This window comes from Sabethes cyaneus, chromosome 2, assembly GCF_943734655.1.
Source record: "Sabethes cyaneus chromosome 2, idSabCyanKW18_F2, whole genome shotgun sequence".
Lineage (NCBI taxonomy): Eukaryota > Metazoa > Arthropoda > Insecta > Diptera > Culicidae > Sabethes > Sabethes cyaneus.
The window spans coordinates 180,832,464-180,839,970 of record NC_071354.1 but is presented as its reverse complement, the minus strand read 5'-3'; positions in this window follow the sequence as shown (position 1 = coordinate 180,839,970).

Here is a 7,507-nt window from a genome sequence, read left to right as displayed (position 1 = left end):
CTCACCGACTTAACCGACTCAACTGCTTGATTGGATAAATCGACTTAACTGCTAGACTGAACAGCTCGATTTAACTGCTCGAGTGGACTACTCGACTTAACTAGTCGATTCGGCTGCTTGACACATTTGCTGGTCTTACTACTCGACCCGTATGCTCGACTTAACTGCACGATTGAACTGCTCGACTAGACTGTTCGATTCGACTGCTCGGCTGGACTGCTTGACTGGACAGCATGATTCATCTGCTCGACTAGACTACTCGATTCAACTGCTCGACTTAGCCACTCAACCCGACTGCTCAACTTAACTGCTTGACTTAGATGTTTGATTCGTCAGTTCGACTTAACTGCTCGATTCAACTACTCGACTGGACTACTTAACTGAACTGCTTGACTCAAGTGTTCACTTAACTGCTCGACTGAACCGCTTGACCCGATTGATCGACTGATCGACTAGAATGCTCCACTCAACTGCTCGACTAGACTACTCGATTCAACTACCCGACTGGACTGCTGGTTTAAACTACTCGATTCGACTGCTCGGCTCAACTGCTTGACTCAACTGCTCGACTCAACTGCTCGACTCAACTGTTCGACTTAACCGCTTGACCCGATTGCTTTACTAAACCATTCGATTCGACTGCTCAACTAGACTACTCGATTCTGCTGCTCGACTGAACTACTCGACTTAATTGCCCGCTGAGAAGAAAATATAAATATTGTAAAAAGCAATTTAAATGGCATATAACGAACACAAAGTTGATTAGGCAAACGGCACAGAAAATACGGAAATTATGCTAAAAATACAATAAACCAACCTCGTGTTTTTGTCTTGCCCTTTGATGAGGTCAGGCACATGATTAAATTTTTATAACGGTAGTTTTTTTTACAATCAACGTAGGGGACGGTAAAAGAAAATAATGAAAGAAAGATGTTTGAATGTTTAAAAGATAAGTGTTGGTTCGAACCTTAAACTCAGCTAGTTCAAGTTTATTTCTCTCAGGGTCGGCAACCGACCTTCGGAGGACTCGCGCAACCCGACTACTTACCTATAACGAAGCGGACCAATTAAGAGTGTCAAAGAATGGAATGAATAGGAGATAGGACTAGTGGCTCTTAATTATAATCTTAATTTGCGGAGCCTTTAGAGCTAACGTGCTAACCCTCAGCACCCGGACTGGATGTTCCGGAGTGGACGCCGAATTAGGTCTCTATTAGGTTCCTAAGTCCGCATCAGGCAGTGTCTCCTCATTTCACTAAATGGAAACGTTCACATGAATATTTTTCCACAAATTGTTCGATGCCGAATTACCGGGGAAGTTTTTTAGCCCTATTCGTTTCTACGGACTTTTTTACATAAAATAATTAGGGTTTTTAAATTTTTTCTCCTTCTCAAATTTTTTCTTGGTTAGACTACATCTAATTCAACTAATCGAATAACACAAGACTACATAAAGGGTGTCCCACATCAAATAGCATCGCGGAAGAAACTCTGTAGAAAATTACACAATTGACCGATCCTTTTCAAACTTTCAGACAATAAAATATAGCCTATTAGAAATATTTATTTCATTCAACTTCAATACCATAACCGTATTATGCTCGCACCTTACATTTAACTCCACACAAAAGTTTTGTACAACATCTGGCTGCAGCTCCTTCTATAAGGAATCCCACTTTTTCTTCATGTCTTCCCTAGATTTGTCCTCCTTAAGATGCTTCCGTAGTGCCTGCTTTATAATAGGCCAGTGTTTTTCATTGGGCCTTAGTTCCGGTGCGTTGTGCGGGTTCATGTCCTTGGGCACGAAAATAACTCCGTTGGCTTCGTGTCGCTCCAGGACATTCTTTGAATATTGGCACGAAGCTAGATCCGGCGAGAAGATTGTAGGGCCCTCGTGTTGCTTCAACAGAGCAAGCAGACGCTTCTGTAGACACTCCTTGAAGTGCCCGTTCAAAGTCCCGGTAGCCAGCAGCAGCAGCAGCAGAGCAGATCGCTTGCCAAATCATGTGTTTCTTGGCAAACTTTGAAAGTTTCTGCATCCTTACTTCCTCCGGAACATCAAACTTGTGCTGGGCGGTGAAGTACAGTAGCCCCGGAAGCTGCCGAAAATCCGCCTTGACGTTAGTCTCATCATCCATGATGAGAGATTTAAGAGTTTTCCAAGTGCTTACGCAAAATAAATTCGCGACGTTGCTTTTCGGGTAACGCCATTTTTTCCAATTTTCGAAAAACTGACCGCAATACAGTGTAAACAATACACTCTAAACTACTTCTACCCAAGTTTTCAAGAGAAAATACCCAATGGGTAATTTTCTACAGCGTTTCTTCCGTGATGCAATTTGATGTGAGACACCCTTTACAATTGAGTATTGTTAATTACTCGTGGGAAATCTACTCTATATTGCAAAAGTTAGGTTCCCCACCCTCCGATTACGGTCTGGACACACCAGTGGACTTTGACGACGCGATATTTAGTGTGCTTCCGGATTTACAGTTTCGTACTTATCTGGCACTGATGACGACGACGACGGATGTCTCTCCTGTGTAATGCTGTGTTGTGTAGAGCACTGTATTCGATTTCTTAGAAGTACGTACAAAACGCCAGCTTTTGAAGTACTTACGTACATACATATATGCGAGATTTGGCTGACGCGCTGGCACAAAACCAGCGGGATCTAATACGGTGGAATTTGCGGAGCAATATGCTTTTCCCTTCTCCGTTCCGTCTGCTCGGTATAATGATAAAGTCAAACCAAGCATGTGGCATGGAATTATTGCCAAATATTTCCCATTGTATGAGTGGATTTGCTCAGCACCCGGGAACAATTGTACATAGAAAGAAGGATACACATAAATTGTAAGCATTTTTTTCGTGTGTGTGCTTAATTTTCAATAAAAAAGCGATTTCCTTAACGTCCTGTACGCGTTGGCGTGGTGCTGCTGAACCGAATAAAAAGGGAAACGTTTTGGGAATTAAATGCTTGGAAAGTTTCAACATTTACCGATAAGATTAGATTTATGTATACAGCAATCAATTTCAAGAGACAGGCAGTTCGGAAAGCGCCTCTTTGTGGAGTAGAAATTCAATGACTTTTAGGTTCTTTTTATGAAATTAAAAATGTTATTAGAGTTTTAAATATTAACATATTGACTAAAACGATAATGTTGCAAATCTGATTTTATATAAAATTTCCATAAACAGCTTATCTTGTGATTTAATGTTTAGTTAAGAGGTGCTCAACAACTAAATTGGCTTTTCCTTTGCATGAAATGCTTGTCCAATAAAACCAAAAAAACAGAAATTGCAATCATAAAGATGGTGCACCATCTTCAAAATTTAATAACTCTTTTTTGCCCGCACTGGGAACTACTGCAGTGCCCTCGTTCTTCTGGCGGTTTTTTTTTTTTGCTCATTTCAGACAGCTCTGCACACGATTGCCATCCGCCAGTGATAGAGTTGCTGGGAACAGAACATAAATGGCAGTTCAGTTTTTCCACACCCCCTCGTCATCCTCGTCGTTAGGTCGTGAGGATCGCACATCCGCAGAGTTGTTGAACACGACCCTCGGCATCATAATCGGATTGATTCCGTAACTGTGGCCTGCATGACGTGCTTTTAGTTTGGTTATGATTTACCGAGACTGCTTTCCTTTGGTCTCGTCTTGTCGAGCGATGATGTACCTACCTACCTGACGACGCGGCGTTTACATCGCTTCGGATGTTGCCCGCGAAGACTGGAGCTTATAGGATTTTCCATTTAATTTCCGCACGTAGAAGACGCATAAAAAGATTTATGAATGTGATAACCTTTGATTGATTGAAATTCCATTTCAACGCACCTCGCTGCCATATCGTTTAATAAGTTAGCAACATATTTAAATGAACCTTATTGGACACATTCTTAAAAACTCTAGTTTTTAACCATTCTTTCAATTAATTTAAACGTTTCCCACACAGTAAAATACAAGTCCATCTGCATTCCAAGTTTATATGCACACTCAACCACTGGAAATGTGACGAACGTTTTCGAGTTAACTTTTATTACATGTGTGCCACGTATTTTTCCATACCAACGAAGCGATTCATATGTCATGGCCACAGGCACGTGCCCACAGAGAGAGCACGAGGCAAAATTTTGCCGGTCCCGGAATGTTTCTTCAGACATGCCGGGTTGTACTTTTTTCTGGGTAGGTTTCTTCCGAAGGCCTCACCCACTGCAAAACTGTAAAACATCAGACTGCTGCTGGAGCATCTACGGGGATTACGATGAAGTCCATGATTTATTTTATGAGTTTATGCGGGCTTATTATTAAATGGACCAATGCAAGATGTGCATAGAAATAAAGCCATGCAAGATTACGGTTAGCAAAATATGAGTAAATGGTTTGAAATGTACAAACTGGGTAGGAAATAACGGAAAGAAACCTAATGCAAACAATAAAGGGTACTGAATGCAAAATAAAAATATACGAGTGAAGACAAAGAGAGAGAAAAGTAAAAGCACAAACCTTAAAGAAAAAAATACTAACAGACATGGAAATTAAAAAGAATGCAGAAAAAGACAAAGCATAAAAATTACGAAAATATAGTTATAAATCGGTCGATGAATGTCGAGAAAATAAAGAAAATATATGATAAATTAGGATAAAAACAAAAAAAGGTTCAAAATATCGAAGTAAAAAAGGAACAAAACAATGAAAATTATAAAAGGAAATACAAAGACAAAAGGAAATACAAAGACAAATTAAAATATTAGGCATCAAGAATTAAGAACGAAAATTGTTAAATCGACAATAGAGAATAAAAACGTAGAAAAAACAATGCAATGAAGAATATAATAAATAAAATGAAGCAGAGTCGGCGTTTAGGCCGGCAAACCCGTGCGGTGGTACAGAGCCTCGCGCTTGGTGATGACTAGATAAAAATGTTAAAAATTTTAGTGGACAATCCCTGTTGTATACAGCCGTATACAACATAATTGGCTGTTCAGAAATTTGCATGACAAGCATGATAAATGTAGAGTGTAAAGTGTTAAGAAAACATCGATGAAATTAGGCCTCGCTTCTTTGTAATGTGTCGTTACACAATTGCCCTTATTCTGCGAGTCACATGACTCAATACGACAATTGTCACTCGCCGTGACTCGCCACGGCGAGTCGAATGAGATGACTGACGCGGCGACTAGGTGACAAGCGCTGGCGACTGGGTGACAAGCGCTGGCGAGTAGGTGACAAGCGCTTGCGACTGGCACGACTGGTGTTCATCGTGTTCATGTAGCGCAAACTGTCAGCTGCTTTTTGTTTTGATTTTAAGGTTTTGATAAATTGAAAATTCGGGAAAGTTTTTTGAAGAAATTGGCAAGAAAACGCAAGACACAATTTTTTTTCTAAATTAAATCATTAGTTAAACAACAAAAGTTACAACATTTGAAAAAGTGAAAAATCAACAGAACAGTGATGAAAATACGAGAGCTGTTGGTCTGCAAATGTCGCAGCTACGTCTCGTTACAATTGCTAACCCCAAGGATTATCATAGTGAATACAGTTAAAATATTTATCACAAATTTGTATGCAAATAGTTTCTTATTGTTTTCAGTACCCGCACTCGGATCCATCTTACGGATAAGGACGATGCATCGAAACAGGCGACTGCTGTTGGATGCTCTGTCGATGATAGCTATACGCTCGTTAGATTATATATAATTTTCGTTTGACTTCGTTTCAATTAGCTTAGTGTAACTTTTTTTCTCCTTGTTGGGGACCTTGGACCACTGCGACCAGTGTAACTTAATTCAAGCTACGTAAAATTAAAAACCCAAATAAGAGACGTAAAACGAGCAAACGTTTATCAAATTATTTGATATATATAGAAAACTGTAGATTTTGTTATGTCATGGCATTTGTGTTCATAACAGTTCGTGAAATATATGGAATATGTGATTACGGTTATTTACCGTGAAAACACCAATCGCCGCGCATGTTTAAGTCGCCGCGCATTAGATGATATTTTTATCAAATTGAGTTCAAAACTCTTAATTCCATGCATACAGTTCTGTTGTCGCAACAAAACGACATGCATTCATTTGAGTGTATTAATCTCAATTTGCCAATATCGATGCTGGTACTTTCAATGTACATAACTTGGATCTACATCAAATTCAATCTAAATCAGTTGCAGCAACCTTTAAATATCGCACTAACTATTTAGTAACTGAGCAGTGGCATGCAAAGAAATTTACTAATTTATTAGCATAACTGTGAAGATCATCTATGAATGAAATTTATGAATCCAAAATAAAATATAAAAGTTGAACATATTTTTCTGATTTCGCATTACCGTCCGAGATTTGTTGATCAACGATAAACATATTTTGATCTATGAACTGCAACAATTTCTCAAATTGAACTGAATTCGTGTAAACTCTGGCTTTAAAATTTCGGTCTACAAATCATCTTCAGCGGCACATAGCTTAAATATGAATTGATTATGCTCGTGAACTTGCACTTGAACGATTGCTTTGTACCTTATGATAGTTTCAAATCTCGCTTATGATTTAGTACATCAAACATGATAACTATATTATTAGTTCTATCGTTGTTACCAAACTTTTCGACAAGAGCGTTCCTTTATATTATTATTATTATGTCACCGTTCGGTGAATTTGGTGATTCGACAGGAAGGTTTTGAAGTTCATCGCTGGGACTAGCATGGCTATAACGTTATAATTTTTTCCTTCATCAGTGCTAGAAAACAGAACTAAAATTAGTAATCATTTTAAATGAATTGTTAGTTTTAATCACTTCTCCACTTTGCTGGGGGCAGCGTTTGTGTCAGAAATTCATTATTTTCCCTACCTTCGGAATTACTATCATGGGCATTGTACATATCTTCGGGATAAAGGTTTTTTTTGGGCGGATATCTCAGGGCCACGAATCGAGACCTACTGTACTCTCGATTCTGCTGTTGCTTCAACTGCTATTGCGATAAAGATTGCCCTTTCGGCCCTTGTGGCTCCGTCGCTCTTCAGGTTACGATAAATTTGGCGTCCAATTATGGGATACCTAACGATTTCTGGACCAGCTGCGTCCTTGTTATCACTACGTTGATGGCACAAGATCAATCAAGATCTCTAATTATAAATCGAAAAACTAACACGATATCTATTTGCGATATTTATTTTTATAAATATAAATAAAACTTGAAAAGCCACTAAATTCTCGATCCTGAATAGAGTTGTAAACTAAGTGATTGACGTAGGTATCTCTAATAAATTACTATTATAATAATTATATATAATATACTAGTATAATAGTAATTGTATACAATCCGTTTTTTATTTTCGATTTTTAGCTGGGTTGATTAAATAACATAAACAGTAGGGATGGTAGGTGAGAAAAGTTGCCAAAATTTCGTGGGAAAAAAAATGAATCTTGGTTAATTCCTATTTGAATTCTAATGCTTACGTAGAGTTGTTATCGACACTAAGAATAATATAAAAATAGTTTCT